At 38.5% G+C, this 25,378-nt stretch overlaps 1 protein-coding gene across 2 annotated transcripts in view; it reads left to right on the forward strand.

Annotated features, from left to right (window-relative positions):
* The first annotated feature begins 19,462 nt into the window (after positions 1-19,462).
* Positions 19,463-25,378, forward strand: part of LOC128887225 (5-hydroxytryptamine receptor 2B-like) — a 171,031-nt gene continuing 165,115 nt past the window's right edge. Inside the window, exon 1 of one of the 2 annotated variants that reach the window (XM_054142901.1) lies at positions 19,463-19,875. The gene's annotated coding sequence lies outside the window, so the exon portion shown is untranslated. The remainder of the gene's footprint in view (positions 19,876-25,378) is intronic. The other variant, XM_054142902.1, reaches the window with a different exon arrangement.

A 25,378-nucleotide genomic window follows, 5' to 3' on the forward strand; every position in this document is an offset into this window, starting at 1 on the left:
CAGAGCCATCTACATTATCGACCGAGCACTCTACATTACCGACCGAGTACCCTACATTACCGACAGAGCGATCTGCATTACCGACAGAGCGATCTGCATTACCGACCGAGTACTCTACATTACCGACAGAGCGATCTGCATTACCGACCGAGTACTCTACATTACCGACCGAGCACTCTACATTACCGACAGAGCAATCTGCATTATCGGCCGAGTACTCTACATTACCATATTTAATACGGTATTGTAGGTGGCCAGGTATTAAAAATCTAAAATATTGAAATAGTTATATGATTGCATATTGAAACGTGTTTTTGAAAACCACATACAACAACTACAAATATTATTAATCAAGAGAAGCATCCAAATGTTTGCGTCCCACCTACGTCTAAACACTATGACCCTGATCGCAAAATCACAAGGGGTTAAGGAACATGAAAAAGTAAGAGTAGCAGTTAATCGGATGACTCCGACAGAAACCATCGTCTTTGATGTCGGATGCAGATATTAGGCGGAACCTAAATGCACGTGGCTGAGTTCGTTCCGAGCAGAGGGTTGAATGGTGGAAGATACCTGTCGTCTGATGGGTAAATATATTTATGTACCTATTTATTAGGTCACGGGTTCTCGCATTCGAACCTACTCACTCCAGTACAAATTAGCGCGCGCGTGAAAAAATACAGAGAATGTTATGTATGCTATTAAAATATTGTATTCATTCACTAATTCAACAGTATACATTCTGCTTAATTTACATTACTGCGCAAAGTATACTAGTCAGTCTTGTGCCACACAAAAATATTTTAATATTTGTAATTTTTAAATATTTAATTGCAAAAATCCTTCTAACTACTTCCGACGAAATTTTCCATATTTTCCACACAGAAAATCCTATTTGAACGAAACTTTGCTGAAATGCTGTATACAGACCGAGCACTCTACATTACCGACCAAGCGCTCTACATTACCGACAGAGCGATCTGCATTACCGACCGAGCACTCTTCATTACCGACTGAGTACCCTACATTACCGACAGAGCACTCTGCATTACCGGCAGAGCCATCTACATTATCGACCGAGCACTCTACATTACCGACCGAGTACCCTACATTACCGACAGAGCGATCTGCATTACCGACAGAGCGATCTGCATTACCGACCGAGTACTCTACATTACCGACAGAGCACTCTACATTACCGACAGAGCGATCTGCATTACCGACCGATTCTCGCATTCGAACCTTCTCACTCCAGTACAAATTAGCGCGCGTGTGAAAAAATACAGAGAATGTTATGTATGCTATTAAAATATTGTATTCATTCACTAATTCAACAGTATACATTCTGCTTAATTTACATTACTGCACAAAGTATACTAGTCAGTCTTTTGCCACACAAAAATATTCCAATATTTGTAATTTTTAAATATTTAATTGCAAAAATCCTTCTAACTACTTTCGACGAAATTTTCCATATTTTCCACACAGAAAATCCTATTTGAACGAAACCTCGCCGAAATGCTGTATACAGACCGAGCACTCTACATTACCGTCCGGGCACGCTGCATTACCGATAGAGTAACCTGCATTGTCGGCCGAGCAGTCTAGATTGCCGACAGAGGAATCTACAATATAGACTTTTAACGACACAATTTTTGTGAAAAAATCCGCCAGATGCTTTGGTTGGTCTGAGTTAGGTCTGATAGGTTATCAGCCGATAATGCAGATTGTTCTGTCGGTAATGTGAAGTGCTCTGTCGATAATGCAGGGTGCTCCGTCGGTAATGTGGAGAGCTTGGTCGATAATGTAGGTTTCTCTGTCGGTAATTTGAAAAGCTCGGCCGATAATGCAGGTTACTCTGTCGGTAATGTAGAGTGCTCAGTCGATAATGGAGATTACTCTGTCGGTAATGTGGAGTACTCGGTCGATAATACAGATTGCTCTGTCGGTAATGTAGAGTGCTCGGTCGATAATGCAGATTCATATACATTAACTAGAAATTATTTCATGCTTTTCATTGGATTTTCCCATACTTTTAAACAATTATATCTAGAGTTAATGCGTATTTATATAAATTAACTAGAAATTATTTCATACTTTTCACCGTACCTTTTTTGAAGTCGGTTAAATTTTTATCCCAAAAAATTATTTTGTTTCACTCTTTTTAGTGGCAAACTATAACCAATAGGTTAATGCAATAACGACAGTTACGAGCAATATACAGGATGACCCAAAAACGTTGGAGGTCCTTGAAAAGGCTTGTTCCGCGGGGGGGGGGGGGGTTGAAACAATTTTTTCTTAGCAAAAATGTTGCTGAAGGCTTTGTTAAGGAGATATTCCAGAAACAGAAACTCCCGACAAATCAGTAACCTCCTCCTTTTCGAAGTCCGTTAAAAATATGTGGCAAGTGGAATCATTTTTACAAGTTACGATTTAAAAATAGTATTCTATTTACTATTTCATTTGGATCGCGATTGCCTTTTAGACAAAGAAATTATACGTCTGTTCATTGCAACCAATTTTGTTTTTTATATCATTTTCAATAGTCATTAGCGGAAAATTTAACTTCCCTTGAGCAAAAAGGACACGTGGAAAAATCGATTTCCCGCGTGGGGATTGCAGCCGTGAGAGTGTTTTGTGGTCGACGCGAAACTCTACGAGCATGGTCGGCTGCAAAAAGAGCATGCATTTTTCGGAAGTAAAAAGTTTCCACGCGACACCGTTCTTCTCTTGTGAAACTGGGAAAAGTTTCGTCCGTGGGAGCAGACACGGACTATTACGTCTAGACGAACTGAAACGCGTTTGAGCTTTCGCGCGCCCGAGTAATTGTCTTCCCTTCCTTCATTGAAATATCTCACACGACTCGCAGCGAGATTCTAAAATTGAAAATCTTTTTATTTTCGAACAACCGAAATTCATGTCCCGTTATATGGTAAAAAATGCTGTGATTATATTGCTGTTACACTATGAATATTTTCGAACACGAAAAGTTGAGAAGAAAATTTAAATAAGTAATCGTGAGATATTTTTCTATATTTTAATATATATTGGTTGGAGCAGTTAAAACTTAATATGTCCGATATAATTAAACATTTGTGTTACATACAGTATCATTCAGTGTTCGATTCAACATTAATGACAATTACGGTTTAGAATAAGTATTCATTCGAGATATGAATCGTCAAAAATTTGTTAATATTTTAATATTTATTGAATGCACCAACTGAATATTAATTTCTGACAATAGTTAAATTAATTATTAACAATACTTATTATTTAAACAATGATGGGGAATATGATTATGGTGTGGTATTAATGTTTCGTAAATTCTTTTGTGGATGGATCCAACGAGTCGTCCAGGCTCCCGGCGCAGTGCAGTAAGTCCAAAATCGCAACGAGACGGGTGCAAGTCGGGTTCGTCGTGGCTCCCAGATGGGTGCAGAGTGTGTAGGACTGGTTCGGAGGCGTCGGTCGTCTTCCTCTCAAGTCCAGATCCATCAAGAGGAAACGGGACGGACTCAGTAAGTCCAGTTTCATGGCCGCGTCGCGTCGCGATCTTAATTTAACTTCACCCTCTTAGTTCAAATAATTATTTGGCAGAGTCAGACTTAGATTTTGGAAATCGAAGGAAATTTTCTTTTTCTTTGATTTTCATCGTTTCGTACTTAGTATTAAGCTCGTTGACTATATTTAGAGTACGCATCTACGTATGTATACTCTATGTAGATGGAGATCGAAGGAACTTTGATTCCTTCTATCTCCGGGTCTCCAGTCGTAGCAACCTCCACGTGGTGAGACCTGGTAATCGGTATTATTCGTGACGAACAATCTTTCGTTGCGAGTAATACCGAGCTAATGGCTGCAAACTTGTAATAAGATCTTTAGATATAAAAAGTGCAAAGTGTAAAGTGTAAAGTGCATAAGTGTAAACTGCAAAAGTGTAAAGTGCAAAAGTGCAAAAGTGTAAAGTGTAAAGTGTAAAGTGAAATTAGATTTATATTAGCAGAAATTACTTCTGTATGTTGAGTGCATGCTTCTCTCATTTAAATGATTGAATACAAAACCATAGAAATAATTTTCACACTTAATATATTGTGCTATTCCTAATTATTATGGAATATATTTACCATATATATATATATATTATGTACATGGCAAATGTTTGGAATATTCCCATTCAATTTAGAATATGTACATAATTTTAGGCAATCTTTTAAATAAATTTATAAGTATACATGTGTACATTCGCTCTCCACTGGTATCCATCATATTAATCCTTAAAAAATGCACTATATTCATTTGCGGATCCATCATTCTTGCGTTTCAAAGCATATCACGTCATTTTATATAAAAGTGTCATATTGGCAGTTCTAGCCTGAACCATTCTGTGAAAGTATGGACACGAATAACGTTTGATCGATCGTTCTTATTCTATTTTCTTTTTCCAATATCATTCATGTTGCAAATAATTTCTCTAGCAAGAATGCAAATTATTTTTTGCAGGGCTCTGTAAAATTTATGCTCTTGAGTTGCGTTACTTTAGAAATAAATACGTGACATATTAACACATCGCTTGTTAAATTAATACTTGCGAAAGTTTGATTAAAAGTTTATTTAAGCATCATTTTTAACGCGCTACCCAGTTTTATTTCCTTCAACGCGTCACCTTTAAAATTATTTTTGTTTTGTTCCATCGTCAGTGAAAAGCTCTATGTGTATCATAAAATAAATCTAGGTAGGAGTTTTACAGAAACTTTCACAGAGAAGGCAAAAACGAGTTTGCGAGCTTGGTAGAAAATTTATTTGTAACATAAATAAAATGGTTGACGCAGTGGTCAACGGATTAAAGAACTGCTATTCAGAAAAACTTTCCCCATTTTTCCGTTTCCCTATTTTCTTTCCTCTACCGAAAAAATGTCTTCCATCGGAAGCACGTCATCCCTTTACTATCGCATACTGTACACGTAGTGTCGCGAAATTGCTGCAGTTTATTCGATCGAGAATCATCGATCGCTTTTGTCAGAGAATTTACGTTTTGCGACGCGAGGTGTCGGTTCCACTTTGTTATTTAGCGAAATGTTTATCCGTGTCATAAAAATGTAGAGCAAAGTTGGACGAGAGAAGGTGGACGTTACGGATTCTTATTGATTTCCGATATGGAGGGTGATTCGTCTAACCTGTCGACCTTAAGTTACCCGTAAGCTGTTGTATGAAAAATTATTCAAATTTATGTTCCTGGTACTTAGGGGTATACATAATTCAGTGATCAGTTACTTTGCTTTTTTAGGAAGATAAGTACAGAGATCCGTTGGTCTCTGGCGAGAGTAACAATCAAGTGGCATGAGAGAGATTTTCGACTACATGCTGAAAAATTTTATACGTTCTCTTTTCATGTATTTGTTTTTATCGGTATCTAGTATGCGCAACCTATGTTTCGATGATGATACTGTTTCGTGAAGAAAGAAAAGGGAAAAAGAAGAAAAGTTGGATCATTTAAAATATGTTCACGTCATGCATATTAACAATATGTGTAATTGTATTACACATTACAATATCCAGAAGATAAAACATACTTTAACTGAAGTTTCTGTTCTTTATCTGTGTATATAAAGATATGAATTTGCATAAACAACTGCCAGTTAGTCACTAGTCTATTTTACGAGAATATTTATTAGCGAGATGAATTTAAAACGTAATAAGCTGATGATGTAATGATCAGTTACCTTGCTTTACTAGATAAGTAGATGTGTTTATCCATTAGTTTATGGCCAATTCCTCGACGATAAAAATGCTGATAAGTGGTACTTGTGGTAATAATAGCCACGATCGAACAACAAGAAGAAGCTGAAGGCCATTATGGACATGTTGCTGTTAAGATCATAGAGTTGAGCGTAAGCTCACCTCCTTTTAACGGGATATGGTTGACGCTTCTGACATTATAATAATAATAATAATGTCTTTATTACGTCCTATAAAGAAAGTATCGGGTGGGATAAAGGCGAGGAGCAGTCTCGATGCTATTAAAATTAATTTATGCATAACATCACGATGAAAGTAGCAAAAGGATAATTAATAAACTAAATAGAATATACATATTAGTTTTTCCTACGTTTAAAAGATTTTCCCATCGCACAACAAATCTCAACTAGTCAAGATTCGACTACCTCGCCACCTGACTGCTCTCGGTTAAATTTCGAGGCTGTACGACGCAAACTTCAGTCACAATCGAGAGTTTTCTCGACGATAAAAGAAATAGAAGAATCCTCAGCGAAATAAAGGACGAAATAAAAGAAAAGTCTCGCCGAGCGATAATTTTTTCGGAAAGAGACAGTGGAGGCTCGCTATCGTTCTTAGAGAACCGACCGTGCGCGGTGATCATTTGCATTCTCGCCTCTTCGAAGTTGGAATATTTAAATTTTTCACTTCTCCGCGGCCTTTCCTACAGCTGGAACGCAAAAAGTTTCGCACCGAGTAGGCGTAACTCCGTCTGGCTGGATTTTCAGTAAGAGCTCCCAAATCCCCTATCTTCCATCTTCTTTTTGTTCTTCGCGAGGGCCGACACCCAATTGACTATATCTGATTTTGATCAAACTTGGCGCGCGTTTAACGTGTTTAGTTAAACACCTTGGAAACTAACGGACTTATTATAAGATCTTTAAATATAAAAAGTGTAATAACTCCTTAGACACAGTGGTGAAATTTTATTAATTCTTCCCAAATATATTTGGAATTCCTACAAGTCTATTATATTATTTTCAGAATACTACTTTTATTAACTGAAAGTATGCGTGTGTTGATAAGATTTTTCAAAATCTTTGCACATGGTCACGAGTGATGTTTCTAAGCGGCTGTTCGGACAATCCTTTCGCGACCAAGGGACGGTGACCGTAAAAATTGAACCGCGCCCTTTGAAAATTAATGCGGGAATACTTCCTCGAGAGTTTCCCGGGGCCAAGGGAAATTCCAGGGGCGCGACGTGATCTCTCGCTGGCGCAGTTTCTCTGAGTAATCGGTCCGTAACGTCAAGCAGCGACTGAGCTACTTTGCGCGGCTCTACGGTCTTGTTTCAGACGTGCGGTAAACAGGAAACCGGAAAACAACGTTGATAATTCTGTTTCATATTACGAAGAGCAATAATTTCGTATGCAAGGTGTTAAAGGGAAGGATTTAGGTATTCAGGGGGGGAGGGATAATTCTTGACTAATTTTGCACGCCATTTGGAACTCATTTCGTGATTTTTTTGTGGAGTAAATAGTTGACATAAACTTTTGAAATTTGGTACGTTTATTTGTGCACGTGTATTCGAGACTTTGTTAAATTGATGAAGGTCCTGTTCAATTTGTTTTTAATTAATTAAAATGGTTAAGTGATTGAGCACGCTCTGGTGGTTCGAACCAATGAACATTAATTTTGCTCTATTTATTATGAATATAAGTATTCTTCATATTTTCACAGAAATTTTTGCTTTTAATGACCTGAAAGAAATAGAAATTTTTGACTAGAGAAAAAGATTTAACCTTTGGATCGGTGCTCCTAAGACCACAGTATTGAACGTCCCTTACGAAAACATGTGTTCCAATGCGTATAGCATGAAATTTTAAATTCGTGTTCGATTAAATAATAAAGTCACGTAAGATTTCCTTAATCTGTATTGTCCTAAATGTAGTGGACACGAAGTTTTTGGATATGAACGAACTATTTTACTGTTTAAAAGGTTTGTTCTGAATATTTTAAAAATTTTCTGTCCACGTTTTCCTAATGGACGGTTAATTAGGTATTTTATTCTCCATACACACGAGAAGTCTCCAAACTTTTTGGAACACGTCCCACGCAAACGAGAATTTTGCATACAGAGGTACTTTTGCTTGGCGACATCAACTCCAGCAATATTACTACTAAAGCTCATAACAAGAGTTGCTAATTCGAACCTCTGCTATGTCATTTACTATATTATCATTCCTGCACAAAATGTTTCTAAAGTGATGCTTTAAAAATTTGCTTAAAAGTCATGTTTCTATTACACTTCCATTACAATGTATTGAAACATAATCTCCTAGTATTCTTAACATTAGTACACTAACGACGATGGTTGATCGAAATAAGATTAACAAGGCAAAGGAAATGGTTACAAAAAGATTATTAAAATCATAATCGATTCCTGTCTTCGCCAATTAAATACAAATAAGTTAATTCACGAGCACTGGTGTTTTTAATTATCTAAACGAACTATTATTTAGTTCACCAAATATAATATACCTTCGAATTTCCGAATCACTGTTCCCGACTCTGTACGTTCAAGAAAAGCTGAAATAGCTATTGTAATTATAAAAAGCAGCCTACTTCCTAAGAATTTTCTTGCTATTCTTTGTTTTCTGATATCTTTAAATTTTCCAGCCGTCGCGAACGTGCGTTGCAGCCCAATTTACTCGAATTTTCTCTCTTACGACTCGTTCTCTTGCGTTTTCCTGAAAATGCATATTCAGGTTCATTACATACACATACACGGACGTACTATATCGCGAAACTGAACAAATCCTCTGCCGTGAACTAAATTCCACCAGATTTGTATAATGGACCAACGAGATTCGAGTATTTTTAATATCATACCGCGATAAAAATGATGGTCTCTTAACGCTCGAATAATTTCAATACAGAACTAGGACTGTGTTTCATTTGTCACGTGGAGGTAGGTAGCTCGCAATCTTCGCATTTACAGTGGTCAGGTGCCTGCAATTTGTCAGAATAATTAAGCTCCACTTATTCAACGGGCGGAAGAAACGTAGATTACGTTCTCTTCCCTGCAATTTGTTAACTCATTAAATCTGTCTGTTTCCAGACACCTCCTCGTACAATATTTCCTTGTATAGCGTTATAATAAATTCAATTCAGTAGCAGAAAACGTCGCGTTTTGTTCGAATCTCTCCACCCTTGGTACCGGGGTCTTTTGTTTGATTTTCGACAGCTTTTTACATTCTACGTTACGCGATATTAACACGTTGATTATTACGTCGATTTTACAACACTTCTCCTGGTCCCTTTTTGGTCATTTATATTTTTACATGGGTACCTTCATTAATATCTTACTTCATATAGACTTTATATCCTACATCCTACTTTGCTAATTTGTACTTTTAATTTGATACCTTCATTTATTTCATAATTTATGTAGACTTCATATTCTATAAATGTTACTCATAACTTTGTTAAAGGAGAATGCATTTTTCGGGTTTGTCACAACATTTGGGGCGTATTAATCGAATTACAGTTTTATTTTAATTGATGTTAATGAGTCCTTCTTTATCGAATTTTTAAGAAAAACACATTTTTGTTGCTCTGATATAAAGCACTCCAAACTCCAAGTTTGCCAACCGATTAGCTTCCAAACTTCACGGTATCAAGCATGCAAATTGTTTCCTTGTAAAATTCCCGTGAGCTGAATATACGAGGAGAATATTTTCACACAGCCGTCGCAGGGAACCGCATAGAATCCGCGGGGAAGCGTCTCGAGCACCTATTCCGAAATAAGATGAAACACACCGGGGACCAATTTTCGAGGATCCTCGGTAGATATTGTCTTTGATCCCGCGCAGGATATTCTCGAGAGATATTATCGTTGATCCCGCGAAAATCGGGCACGGTTATTCCAAGTATTTTTCAATTTAACGTCGCATTACGAAACGTCGATGCTCGTACGCGAGCCACGGCACGTCGCCTCTCTATTTTCTCTGCGCGTTTTCTTTCGCCGTGTGGTTGGGTGGAGCGTCGCAACTTAAAAACCGTCGAGAAGTTCCGCTCGCGTAGGAAACTAACCCCGCTATCGGAGGGATTTTCGCTGCTTGAAAATGCATGATGCTCGGCGCCGAAAGTTTCGCAATCTCTGCCATTTTGCCAACTATAATGGCGTCAAGTGCGAAATCTTAAGCGCAATTAGAAAGTTTGCCTGTGGCGTGCACTGGTTCGAAACAGACGTTGCATAGCCAAATTCTGTAGTAATCAAATAGTATTTGAAGAAACCACCGACAAATAGCTTCAATTTGCACCATTGATAAAATATTAGAAAAAATTAACCCTTTGCACTCGAGGCCTTTTTTTCTGGTATCTATCAACAACTCGAGATGCTTTCTTAGCATTCTATTGTCACGAATGCTAAGCTTAGATTGACTTCGAAAATGAGATCTCTAATTTGAGATTTGAAAATCAGGTCACTTCTGTCTCAACGACAATCATTTTATTGGCACTTCGAGTTCCAAAGAAATCAAACCTAAAGGAAACCTAGTGCTGACTGAGAGTCACCTCTCGAGTGCAAAGGTTAATCATTCTTATCAGTATTGAATAAAGTGCTTCCCTCGTCCAACAATCGCATAAATTCCAGGATTCTTCCAAACATTTGACCAATCCAAACAACTCCTGGACACCTGGTAAAACCACTAAACTAGTGATTACTTTAAAAATGAATCCCCAAAGATTTTATTACCTTCGACATGCAATGCAGCCGTAATTTTTGCGGCCCCGCCAAAACTCATCCTCGCAAAAGGGGCGATCAAAGCCCGTGTTATTTATCGATGAGTGTCCTTGCCCTGTTTCTTTATAGTCGCGTAACCGACGATTCGAGCCCCGCGGATCACGAAAGTGACCGATTTGCCAATAACCGAACGACCGCGAGCCCTCGTTACGGCGTTCGACTAAATAGAAGTAAATGAAACGCTGATCGCAGCACTCTAGACGATGATGGCATCGATTTGTTCTTTCGACGATGAATGGAGCCTCAAAGCTCTCGCACCGGTTCGCATGCTATTTCTAGACGGGGGAAATTGTTTCGTCTAGTAGTTGAGGCATTTAAAACGAACCACCTCAACGATTCTCATGCTTTTAATTTAGAAATATTTAAATTGTCAACAATAATATACCGTTTAGAAGACGAAACATACTTTCATTTAAGTTTTAATTCTAATAAGAGCAAATTTTTTATAAGAATTTTTCGCAAGAGCAAATATTTCCGATACGTTCTGTATATGCTTTCTATACTCGTATGTGCCATAAACACACAACAAAAAATTTGTAATCCAACTATAGCCTGTGACCATCTTACGAGGTACGTATCTTAGGTGCCGAACATTCTCGAGCAGCTTAGCGTGATATTCTCGCGAAGGACTCGAAATCTGGCATACATATTTATGATGCGGACGAAGCGAAGACGCCTGAAGAGTTTCGACGGTCTGAAAGCGTTTAAAGTCGGCAGAGTGTCGGATAATAAAGTCTAGGGTTTTCGAAACAACATTCTTTTCAAGGTGGAAGCGCGCTGCAAACGAGAAAGTCGCGGTAAAGGTGATTCCTCGGTCGTATTCTTGGGAGAAAGAAAGACCTTCCGCGTGAGTCGCGTAAGGTCAGACGTTATGGTCACTGTACGTAAGGTAGAATTACTCGACACAGTCCACATTTTACTTACTTGTCGTAGAGCTATGTTCCCCTTAATCCACGACAGTTCCTTCTTGTCTCCTGTAATGCTTCCTCTCACAGGGCGTCGTTAATGGAACGGGCGAGAGCACGGTTAAAAAGAATAAATAGTGTGGTTAATGACAATGGTTTACGTGTCGTGGAAATCCTATGAAATAAGAAATTCTTTTTTGACGTAATGTTTCTGTTCTGAGGGATCGGAAACCATTAATCGTCTTCTTCTAAAAGAAATATGAGTTATGATAATCGTGATTGTGACTTTCTTGGTCACTTTCTTGAGGTGATTATTTATCTACAAATTAATGGATTAAATGTTGAGATAGCTTACTGGTAAATGAGTTTATATGTGACTCTGTACTCTATACATATGCATGAATATATTTAATGTACACTCTATACATAATTTATGCAAACGAATTGGAAGAACATCCTGCAATTACTTCAACGATGGAATCTTGGTACCAAAAACACTTTTTAACGTAGTGGTTCACAATTTACATTATATTTATCATCGAATTTGAAGGCAATAAGGTGGTAAAAACTCGGGACCTCCAACTACATGGTAAATGGCCTGCACTAAGGGAAGAATGTTAGATGATCCATAATACTTTTGCCATTATGAATTTGCATGACTTAAGAGGGGATACCAGACCATTAAGACCAGAGAAAGCCAACCTGCCATGCGTCAAGCCAAAGACGACAGCGTCATACGGAGGACCTTTATACTTCCAGTGCACTTTAACATTTTTGTATAGTATCCAGTTTTAATATCTTTATAAATAAGCTGCAGATTTTTTTTTTTTTATTATTATTTGAGAACCTCAGATAAGGTTCATATATATAGTAGTATGTATAATACAGTTTACGTGTACATTATATCCGCAGTTTACATTATTTAAAAAAATCAAAAGTATATGGACAAGCTGCAATATTAGGTTTCGCAACAAGCGATTCAACATTAAGTGGGAGACACAGTTTCACATTTTGGAGCTTCTTAATTAGCTTGGTCCTTGAACTGTCGTAGAGCCTGCATTGCCGAATCACGTGATTAGTGTCTGCGATTTCATAGTTGCATTTACATTTAGGCAAGGGAAGCAGCAAGATTATAATGCCCAGACCTAATACGATTTACTGTGACAATAAATTCTCTTTTATGTTTACCCCAAAAGTACCAAGGTCTGCTACTGCCATTGAAATATAATTGGAAGTATTTCATCCCTTCAAAGGCATCCTGGTCCTTGATCATACTCAAAGTGTTTTGTCTAGCTTTCTCTTTATATTCGATCTATGCAAATTCGTATTTTTACAAATTCAGATAAGGTAGGACTCTGAACAATTTCGATACTTTAAAATTAGTCTATTCTAATAATTATCATTTCTTAAATGTTTCAGATAGTAACTGCTTGAAGACACGCTTTAAACACCCTATTAGATTTGAAATAGGACATTCTAAATGATTTTTGTATCTGATTCTCGTCCAGGTGGTATTGGCGAATCGACCAATGTGCGTTAGATCTTAGACACCGCTAACATCGATCGAACCCGACTCAAAACTTTGTTCGCAGGTTGCTCGTAAATCGTCCCGGTTGCCGGTTCAATTTCCGACGACGCGCACAGGCGACAATAATTCACAAAAATAATTCGACGTTAAGCGGCAGTCGTCGTTCCGAACGTGTTTGCTTTTCATCTCGAACGGTTTCCGGCGGATGCAGGAGAAAATCATGACTTCCTATATCAATTTTTCACGTTGGACCTTCGAGCCTTTGAGATCCCGTCGGCGTCGACCTGTTTGCAAAAAATATTTGCGTTTCATTCGAGACTCTTGCGTTAGTTCCATCAGGATGTTTCTGACGTTTCGATTGATTTTTTTTTTATCGTTGCATTCGAAGTAAAAATTCATATTTCTTCGTGTCTTTAGTCTTATTGTACTTTTCGAAGAAGCGATTTTCGCGATAATACTAGGAGGATGATAATGGAACCGCAATTTTTATTGACGATTCAACCCAAACTGAAATTAAGCTGGTTCCTATTGGGTTTTTTTTTAAGGTTGTCTATATGACAACGAAAGAAAAAGATAATATAATAAAAGAAGGTTATAAAATCTAACATTAAAAATAAAATATAGTGAACACGAGTAAAGAAAATGTGACCCAAGTCTTATACGAATTTAACAATTGAACAAAGTTCTGAACAAATAAAAGAAGAAGACAGTATAATAACGGAAGTTACGCAAAAACTAACGTATAAATAATACATTATCATATATAGCAGTAATAAAGTGCAACGAACATAAGTGAAAAAAATGATACGAATGAATTCCAACACTTAAGCAAATTTAACGATCGAACAAAATCGACCCGAATGATAAATTACAAAAAAAAAAAAACTTTACCTCCCGTCGCAACGGTTGCAAAACAATTTCCACTACGCGCAACTGTACCAAAAATTAACATTGATCAATCTCCCTTCTGAACGAGGAATAAATTTTCAGCGAGATCGTAAATTACCATAGAGAAAAGAAACAATTACTCGGTTGAAGGATACATCGCGAAGGTGACCTTACACTTGGAGCCGGCAGCCTGGTTATCCCCCATGATTTACGGCCGGATTGCCATGAACGAAATTCACCGATCGAGAGGTATCCCAGAAACACGTATCCAGGATACTCGCGTGTCCTCGAATCTCAGAAAGTAAATCGCTGTCGTTTCCCTCGCTCGCGTTGGTATTTTAACAGCGATAACTCTTCGGCGGCGTGTCACCCACGAAATTTACGTCTCGCGCGACGGAGTTAAGTGTAACCCGCCCTGTGCATTAAATATAGCCGAGAGTACGGGCGGTGCAAATGGCTCCCTTGACGGTTACGTTGCCGACGAAGGGTGATCGCGCGACGCAACAGCGTCGACGGGGGGTGGGTATCGATAGAACGACGATAGGCGAACGAACAGACCGAGGAGGGGTACGAAGTTGGAGTTTCGTGGCTCTTGCCGTTTACACCCTCTGCTTCCAACCCATTGAACCGTCTACTTACCTGGTCTTAGACATCCCTTTGTCCGCGCAACCCCGCGGAAAACTTTCCACGAGGTTCAAGACAGAGTTCGGTAATCGTGTCAAATAGTCGCGTTTGCTGTGCGCGAGAATCGTTAGCCTTCCGACTCCATGCGTGGTTCCGGCTACCTTCGAAAATCATTTGATGTCTCGCGTTTATACTCCTTCGTCTCTACGTCGATTCGACTTGAGAGGACGAAAAATTCGTGGAAAATGAACGGTCTTTGAGATTTATTTTTAGGCGAAGTAAAGGTAATAGGGAATTAAAATTGTTGATGTGTAGATGTGTCGGGACACTGTTGGAGATAATAAAGAAATATTTGAAGAGTTTTCTGGTTTACATGAATTAGAATATGCAAGGGGGTTCATCATTTATTGGCTCCTTGGTTTAGGTTAATATTATTATGGAAGATGTTTCAGATAGAGTTGAATAGTTTCGAACACTAAGCTATTAAATATCTCTTAAGCTGACCAAACTGACGATGAAATCTTATAATTTCACTCAAAACAATTTCAAGACCAGTAGTATTAGTTGGCCTTCAAGTTGACTACGGAGAAACAAGAATAAACAATAAAAGAAGTTCAGTAATCTCGAATGGCCCATTCGCGTAGAAAACCTAAAAGATCGACGTGTTGCAATTGGCGGACGTTCCTCGTTAGTCTTGTCTGAATGAGAGGGTCCTTATAGGTATACTTTGGCTGTTTTCGTCGAGGAATTTTCAGGGTTCCATCGAGAACGGCCACGAAGATGGCTATCGCTGCACGAATGAAAGGGCTCATCAACCCTTAGTTTCCCGAAGAAAGGCCTTCGAGACTACTTTCTCATCGAGATCGCAATCTTTTCCAAGAAACATGGAGGACGTTGCAACGATTGCCATTACAGCTACGGGACAGCTACACACGTACATGTGTGTAGCGTATGTATGAGAGGACAAGCAGAGCAATCGAGGATCAAGAATTGTGCTTGTTGAAACAATTTTGGAAGATTAGTCGAGTTAAGGATACAAATAAAAGGGTCGACCTAGAAAGTGCTCGTGTCTTTTTATTTTGTATTCTTCATCGACGTTTTATGTGTAAACGCAACACTATCTTCCGTAATTTACATAATATTTCACCGATAATTCTGTGCCATTTTCCTATACATTAACGTTCACCAAGCTCCCTGGTACATAATTAAAAGGCACCCAAGGCTTTACGTCGTATTGGATGTAATAAAGTTTCCTTATCGACCAGGGAAACATCGAAAATAGAACAATGGAAATGAATGGAATATCGAGAGATAATTTTGAGCACGTCAAAACGAAACAGTATAGAACGTCGCGAGGAAGAACGTCAGCGGAAGAACGTTGATCGAAAAGAGCTACGCTGGGGGTAGGAAACTGTGCTGGGAAAGATTGAAACGGTATATGTCGATTCTGGAACGACAGCAGCGTTGCCAACGTTACCAACACAGAGGAACGTCATGCGAAATGCATTCAAGGGCTTCCACGATATTTTCCATGGACCAACTTATTAACGAAACCCAGTTTTATAAAATGTATGGATAATACCAAATCGACCATAGTGTGTAGCTCAGGAAAAGGAATATTTCGAACACAGTTGATGATCGAATTATTGTGAACATTTTAAAACGTATTTGTTTGATGTTTTTGATGGTAGTGTAATTTCTGTAATATAATAATATTCGAGATTTTTTTTTATTTTCTCGTATAAATAAATGAATTGATTATAGTTTCATGTGATCACAACAGTGATTTGTTCTTTATTGTGTACGGTAAGATGGAGATTTATAATGATGACATTCATGTCAGCGGATAATCTATAGGAATTATTAAAAATTCATGGGAATTGCGTGCTTTTCTTCAAAATGTCGAAGCTTTAAAATCAAGGTAATATCTACTTAAAAATATAACAACATATTTTCTAATAAACAATTTACCACTTTGAATGTACTTTCAGTTGCACTTTTAACCACACTTGAAAAATGTTGTAATTTAAAAGTGTTCATAATAATTTGATCACCCGCTGTATTTTAAATAGCAGATGACGCACGTGTGATTCAAATAAAATTATATTAAAGGGAAGGATAAATAATATAAATGTTTCAATATTTTCTCCATTCTCTTACACCTTCGTAGAGACGTGTTTTGTCTCATTAATCCACCTAGGATTTTACATGGCGTCAGTTCGTCGCTCGCCGCTGACAGATTCCGTCATAATCGAGATCCGATAATGGAAAATCTGGATAATGAACTTTCGGTTAACCGAAACGATATTCAGCCACGGTCGCGCGTCCCGTCGTACCGGAAATCCGTTTTCGAGGGCGTGGTACGTTTTAAAACGGCGCAGCGATCGCAATCGGTGAAAAGGTGTATCCGGATAAGGAGATCTAAAATGACTCTGAACCAAATTCAACTTAGGATGGGTCACTCGATAACTTTTAATGCAAAAAGAAAAATATACGCCAAGTATCGCGACTCTTGAAAAATCGATGATCACGTATTTACTCGATTTTTCAAGTATTAAATTTATTAAATTCCCTCTCAAACGAAATTTTTTGTCATTCGTTCGCTTCTCGAGTAAAACTTACACGAACGTGTATTGTCACTTTCAGGAAAAATCCGAGATGAATTTTAATTTTAATTAAAACGTTTTAATAAATTCAAGCAAACACAACTCAAGCTTTATAAAAAATGAAATTAATAATAAAAAAAAAAAACGGTCAAACCTTCATCCAAACAAACCATAACTTCGCCTCGGATAGCTAAATCTCAACCGAAGGTCCCCGGAAATGTCGCGTTCGCCTTCGTTCTACGTCGTAACGAACGAATCAGCTGGCAAAGCGAGTCCAATCAAATCCTGGAGCGCTCCGGGAAGAAAGATGGAAAAGCATGGAAAAGTCGAGGGTTCGTGCGCCTCGGGGTATCGAAGGAGCACGGTTTCTAATGACGGAGCTGATTCGATGCTTGTAATTCTTCGAGGATCCAATGGCCTTTTCTTTTTCTGTTCCATCGAACACGCTCCCAGGGCTGAGTTAATTTAGATCGATCGCGATTTACCTTGCGATATCTCTTAACACTGTATTACTAGTTGGTTCCGATGAAAATTGAAATACGGTTTTACTATCCGAGGATCGAAACAATCAGGAAATGTTTATGGTAAAACGTTAAAAATGAAAATTTCATATCATAATTTGATAATAAATGTTTGATTGAAGGTAGACAACATTCTTGAAAATGGAGATTCCGGTTTGAATAAAATTTAAAAGGAACAAGAATAGAAAAGGAACAGGAAAGTCTTGAATCAGTATTTACAGAAATAAAAGTTATCCGTTTTTTCAATTCTCGTAATTACCTGGTCCCTGTATTACAAGACACGTAATTGAGAGAATGCAGCACAAATATCTTCGGTTTGCTCTCCGCCACATTCACACACCAATGTCTGCGTATTGCCATAATTATGATCCTATATAGTCGCAGCTCGGGTTATCGGCTCTCGAGTAACGTCGCGCGATAGCTAACTTGCTCTATGTATACAGGGTGGAGCACATTAACCGTAACAACAAAACGTTCTCGAAAGTTTTGTGATGTTAACAATTGTCATCACGTAAAATCGAAATGTCAGTAACTCCCATTCCTCTTAGATACAAAAAGTGCACAGTGTAAAGTGTAAAGTGCAAACGTGTAAAATGTAAAGTCAAAAGTGTAAAGTGTAAAGTGTAAAGGGTAAAGTGAAATTAGATTTAGATTAGCAGGGACAACATTCAGGAGCCGTAGCTGGTATTAGTGGTCCGCAGTGAGGATGGTTTCCGTGCATTTATCGTTATAAAAATTTGTGCGTATAAGGTTTTACTGTAGTAACAAAAAAATGTTCCGTTACAATTGGGTCTTAGTGCGTCACGAAGCAATGAATGAGTTTCCTGATAATAAAAAGAATAGCCTGTCGCGGAAAATCATTAAGTATGGTACAGCAGGTGGCGGTTCGCGATCAGTTAGTTTAGTTAGATTTTCAATCTTTCCAACTCTTGCGTGTTCGCGAAGTCTGTAAATTTTGTAGGTTGATTTTTCAACGCAACTATTATACCTGCAAGTTCACGGTTACTTTACTTTTAATTACTTTTATGAATTTTCTTTTGCACAAGACCTCTTTCGTGCGTCGTTGCATAGTTTCAGGAATTTTTAAGAACGTTGATTCAAATACCCGAAATTTCTGTGTAAAATTATTATAGTTGGGAGTATGCCACGAGCATTATAGTGGAAATGGATACTTTAATATAAATTCCTGTATATTGGTTCTATGAATTCTGATTTTAGCAGCCAAGCTGGAATATATTCTGCACGTTATAAAATAGTTTTGCGAGACTATGAGAGAACAATTATGAATTAAAAGAATTAATTAGAAGGAATAAAACATTGGACATTAGACATAGTCCATGATAATGAACTGATTGTTCAACTGATCTTTCAAACCGATTGTTGTGAAACATTAAATATTAATTATTAATAGTGATTTCCCTTTACCATGAATTATTTATGTAGTAAAAAAATGCTCTTTAGATAAATGTTCACCATTGGACCAATCTCATCCAATACCCATCATCTGGGTCTACTGGAAGAAGAGGAGGGTACATGGTCGTCATAGAAAATCTCTAATACAGAACATACCCATTCAAGAATGCTGATTTCCCTTTATCATGAATTATTTAATATAATAAAGAAATAGTTTCCAAAGGAATGGCACATGGTCCCCGTTGAGAATCTCTGGTACAGAACACTCCGATTCAGAGAGGTTGTCAAGGGGGTGGACGTAGGTGATCGCGAGGCGAACTGTTATCCAGCGCCTGCGTGATACCGACTCTGTCTACTTGTCAGCCAAGAGGAGCTGCCACCACCCTGCCCGCTGTTCCCTCTCGCCGCTACTCGATAACAAACTCCAGAGTACCAGTACTGGCACGGTACTCCGGACCACCGGGTCGCTCCAGAAGATCGCGCGGTTTCCGTTCGATTCGACCGGACACCGATAGCCGGAGTTCGTGTTTACCACCCCGCGATCAGTGAATGTTCGTGTCTCGTGCTTGAACAATCTCGACTGTCCACGGTCGTCCGTCACGTTTCCAGGATTTCGACTGGATTCATACCTAACGCAACGGTTGCGTCCACGCCGGTTCGTCAGTGAAAAGTTTGTCTGCCTTTTATTTCTGGAACACGTTTCGCTCTATATCGTCGCCCGGTGACACGTCGATTCTTGGAACGATCCTTGGGATCGATTTGTCCGTTGGATTCGATGTTTACGCGTCGGTGTCCATCGAGATCGTTTCTTGGGCAGATTTCCCTGCGATCGGCGCGAGAGAAACGCAGTCCTTTACGCTTGTCATTGGTGTGTAACTTGTTGCTCGGGCTCGATGGTTCGGGGATCGTTGGCACAATTTTGTAAAGCTTATTCGCAGGCTTCTTAATCTCGACAGCTGCAAGACGGGATAATGTAGGAAGTAAATGTTTGTGGTTTTAGTCGTTGGATTTTTATTCGGTCAATGACCTTTTGTAAGTTCTCTTTGGTAGTTTTGTTTTGTGGTAACAGTAGACGTAAAGTATTTACATGAATTGGTAATACGAATTTCTATGACTTGGTAATAATTAAATGCTTATGGATTTTTGACAAGTGAAAATCTGGAAAAATGTACGACAATGTGTACGATTCCAAAAATAACCCTGTTTGGAAGATAACACATACTTTCATTTCAATTTCAATTCTTTATCTGAATCTGTAAAACTATACATTTGCATACCTAGTAAAAATAGAAACTTCTATTATTTATATGAATAAACTGGTATGCAATCACTAAAGAACAAATCTACTAAAGTGAGCTTACAGAGGGTCGAAAACGTTTTGATACCGAATAAATGCCCAGGGACTATAAACACGAATTACAATGTTCCCTGTCACAAAAGCATTCGATAAACAAATATTAACACAGAATATGGTCCCGTGTTTCATTCAAAAATTACAGAATTTTGCGAACAACAGCTCACAGGGTCGATTCCAAATTATTCGAATAAATTTAAATAAGTCTGATAAAGTGTCGAATCGTGAGCGCCATAACCTTCACGCGATGAACGATCGCCAGGACTCATTCCTCCAGCATCCTTTCCTTCCCACGTCGTTCGTCGATCTCTCGAACCAGGGTGTCGAATGCACAGTGCCGTGGATTACTCGAGAGTCTAGAGCACGTGAATGGAGAAAGGGATCTTCGGTCCTGTTCGACCCAGCTTCTCGTTACTCGTGGTTTGGGAAGCCAGGAAGCAAACACGACTTCTATGCTCGTGTACTTGCTCCACGGATTATCCTGTTTGCCTCCGGATCCCGAGTTCCCGAGGATTGTAGCGTTCACCGACGCTCGAGCATTCCGCGAATGATACTTGTCAACAGGCTGAGCGACTGGACGTCGAACAGTGCACCCGATTCTCTTGTTGCTCCTCGACGCCTGGACGTCATGCGAGATTCTTGGGCCACAGCCGCCGTTACAACAAACTAGTGACTTGTACTTGGTGCAGTTCTTTTTTCGATAACCATTGAGAGAGTATTTTTAACGGGAAGGGATGCTCGTCGGTAGTCAGATCGTTAGTGATTATTTAGGTGTCAAAGGTATGGTCTATGTTAATTTAAACGAATTTGAGGCATTGTGTCATCGGGCTTCAAATAATAAATTACAGTTTCATAAGGATTAGTGTTGGTGTACTTACTGGAAGTCAGGTTATCCATGATTATCTAAATGTCACAGTCTACATAAATTTAACAGACATTTAAAGGCCTTTGTGTCGTAGCCAGCACGCTTCGAATAATATTAAACATTAATTTTAATTATCGTCACAGAGGTATCTTGATGCCACAGTTATAGATCATTTCATTTAAAGTTAAGACATTTGTCATAGCCGCCGCGTTTCGAATAATAAATTAAAGTTTCACGGCGATTTGGGTTGAGGCATTCCTTCTTTGAAAAATTCAGGAGTATCTTTAATGAGGAGGAATGCTTCCCTCGAGTGGCATGCTTAATTAAGCCGCCAGAAAAGAATTTAAACGAACGCTTTGTCTTGCGAAAGTTATGGTTTGTACCGATTGAAACGACATTAATAAATTCGGGTGAAAATCACAGCGGTATATAATAATAAATGAGAGGTTCGCGAGGCACCAATGCTGGGGCATTTCGCTATTTCGGAAGAATTTAAAAGGAGTATTTCGAATGGGAAATAATGCCTCTCTGGAGAGCCATGGTTAATTAACCTGTGGGAGGAGAAATTAAATGAACGTTCTGTTGTCTAGAGGCTAAATGTGCCTATATCAATTAAAAATAAATAATTAATTTCCGCCATGACCTCGACGTTTGAAATGATAAACGAAAGGTTCGTAGTGCGGGTATATTTCCTCTTTTGAAAGAAATTTTGAAATGCATTCTTGTTCTCACGCGTAAATTATGTACCTGTTTCCTACGATTAAGAATTCCTCTTTAAAGTCGACTTTAAAATTCCAACGAACGTTTAGTTCTCCATTTATACCCCTTTTCACTTTCGTATGATAAAATATGAAATGAAAGCTTGCTCATACTATGCATGAAAAAGTACGTCGAGCAATGACTTTTAATCTCTCCAGCTTCGAAGCTTTTTCCCGAACGTTGTCTCTAAGTTGGCGGATCCTCCGTGACTTATCGACATACACTCGTTCCCTTTGGTATTTTCCAAACAAGAATGTGTAGCGCTGTCAAATATGTCCAATAGAGAGACAAATTGAAGACTGAGCTTGCTAGGTGATTCGATTTTCGAAAATTTACTTCACCAACTACAATGTGTATCTAGCCGCATGAGTAGTTGTCTCGTCTTGTTATCACCGCGTCTCAGACTTCACCAGATTAGACAGATTAGACTGGGTAAATGGATATTTGCGCGAAGTTACATCGAAATTTCCTCGTTGGTAATAGTAGAGTGCGATAGACACTCGTGACGATCGTTTAGTTTTGAGGAGTGCAATTTATCACAAATGGCATGCACCTGATCGGATTCTGCAGGTTTTAAGTGGAATTAGACGTAAATGGCTTTGTGCATACAATTTTTATAGACAACAATCTTATTTAATTGAAATGAACCATACATTAAGTAATGTTATATTTTATTCTCTCTGACACTCTGTTATCATATTCATTTACCAAGGAGTTTAATTAATTCTTCCTTAAGATAACCTTTATTTATTAATAATTACTGATCGACGACTTTATTTGTTTATTTAAGCTTGACTATGTTGTATACATGTATCTACAAGAAGTCTATAATAGTTTATAATAGTAATAATAATCTAGTGGTCACAAAATATGAATATCAACATGAAATTTCCTTTTTCACAGATTCATTCTACATAGAATTACAGGTATACCATTAATTGTGAAGAAAGGTATCCAGCCTGATTCTTATCACATAAATAAAATTTTGTCCTACTCTTCAAGATACATACAAACATTCTGTACTCGACAAATTCGATACTTTCATCCACATCCTCGAAATTAATTTCCAAAAGAAATCTTACAACGAAGCAATTTAACATGTTTAATATTATCGAAGATCAGCACCCCAGCAAACAAGATTTCAAGCTAAAAAGAATCCCAAAAATGGAACCAGGAAGAAGTGCCACTTTCACCCCGTATGTATGTGGTATTTTAGAAAAACGTATTTCGAAGACGAAGTGACTCGTCGTTCGCTCGAAAGTTTCCCTCTCCCGATGGAAAGTCCTAAAAAGCCGATGAAAGAAAGAAATTGGAAATTCTCACGGGGACAAGCGCGACGCTTTTACGACTACCCCGATGTTTATTCCTTCCCTGATTCGCTATGATTCACTACGATTCTCTGGTGATCGAGATCACTACGCCGTAAACGAGGTTTCCTCCGATTCTGATAATTTCGATGTGCTCGGACTCGGTTATTCGCTCTTTTAAACACGTTTCTCGACGTCCATCGGCGCCTGCGAATAAAACGGACATCTGGGTGAGCGACAGGGGCTGCCTCGTCGACTACGAGGTGCGACTATGTCGGGGTTTCAATTTCACGCGTCGAAATTCCGTCCCGTAACTCGCGCCGCTCTAACCCAGTCATGGAGAAGTCGATTCCACGGTGCTCGACAGATTGAATTTTTCGTTCTCGGATTTCTTGTCCCGCCAGAAAGATCCTGACGAACCCAAGACCATCGAGGAGACCCGTTTCGACGCTCTACGGACAAGGGACGTCTTCATCGGTCCTCTTTTGGAACGCTTCTTTTGGAATTTGGTCGCTTGTCGGGAAACGTTTCCTGAACCACATTTGGAACCCTTTGAGAATATTGTAGTAAGTGAAGTTTGATGTGGTGACTTGTAGGATATCAGGAAATTTAGTATTTCTTAGAAAATGTACTTTTGTAAGTCTTAATACTTTGTGACAACAACCCTTTCCCTCTTTCCAGGAACCAGATTTATCAAACAAACTCAATTTTAAGAAACTACTCTTTTTTCTGAGTCAAATAATCGATTCTTGTTGCCTAAGATTTTCTAATCTAAAATCTCTCTATTAAATTACATTGGAGAAATTACATTTCCATAAATTGGAGCAATGTACATATTGCACAAATGCATTGTCAATGTAATATCCACTATCCTTTGGAGTATCCTCATCGAAGAGATTTCAGCATCGATGACACTTCACCATTTCTCATTAATTTTTTCCAGTGCTAATAAGCAACCTGAATTGCCCCATGATTGATCAACCGTGACCAATCAATCACTGTATCGACAGTGTTTGTCGTAGAAAATGAGCCATGGTTATCAAGTGGTTATAAAGCTTTCCACGCTATCAATCATAATCTTCTTATTAGTAAATTTAATTTCACATACTTCGGTCGTAGCACCGTTGCTTAACTTCAATTATTTATAAAATACAACGAACCACTCGTCCAATGTTATGTTCGTTCCATCAGGTTCGCTACGAGGATCTTAGATTCACTTTTATTTATTCCTCAACCACATTTTCATTGCTTCTCAATACTGCAGATTTTCAATTCTTGCCGACGACCTATAGTCGACAGAGTGGATTCAATTTCAAATGTCATCGCTACACAGAGAGACCTGATCAACCGGATCAACCTTAGCGATCGGAGTAAGAATAAAATACTAAAGGTCAACGCTTCCAAACGGCATATCATTTCGTTCCTTCGACGAAGAAACATACTCGATAACTCGATCTTGCGACTCCATTAACCCAGTTACATTCGACGTCGTTCCAGAATGATATGGAATACGTCTCGACAATAATTTAGATACATTGTTCTATTTCCATTATTACCTTGCTATATTTCTAATCGACTAGTAATCTTTCAGTCACAAACATCCTTTGATTTCGTCCTGAGACAACGAAGGCCTCCATCGAGCTCGGGATTAATTTCTAGCGATCGATCGTTTCATCGTTCATGGGATTGATCCTCTTCTACATTTTCAAAAGGTTCGATGTTGGGATTCGGTCGCCCGACAAATTGAATTCGCAGTTGTCCTCCGCGGGGGAGGACGTTGCTCTCAGTGGAAGTCGGTGAACGGTTCGCATGACTCGTTCGAATAGTTTTCCATTGTTCCCGATTTTCGATATTTGGGTTAGAACATGCCAACATCCAGCAGCAAAATATTTCAAGGCTCCGAAATATGTAACTAATTGGATCTTAAAGGAAACAATGTTAATAGAGGATACTGAATTTGTAAGCATCGAATCTATTCAATTAATTAGACGAATTTCTTCGATAGTCATAGAGGATACGAATACTTATCAAACTGACTGTATAATATTATACATTATGTATCATTATATGTATATCAAATCGATTG

This window comes from Hylaeus anthracinus, unplaced genomic scaffold, assembly GCF_026225885.1.
Source record: "Hylaeus anthracinus isolate JK02 unplaced genomic scaffold, UHH_iyHylAnth1.0_haploid 11985, whole genome shotgun sequence".
In the NCBI taxonomy this organism is placed as follows: domain Eukaryota; kingdom Metazoa; phylum Arthropoda; class Insecta; order Hymenoptera; family Colletidae; genus Hylaeus; species Hylaeus anthracinus.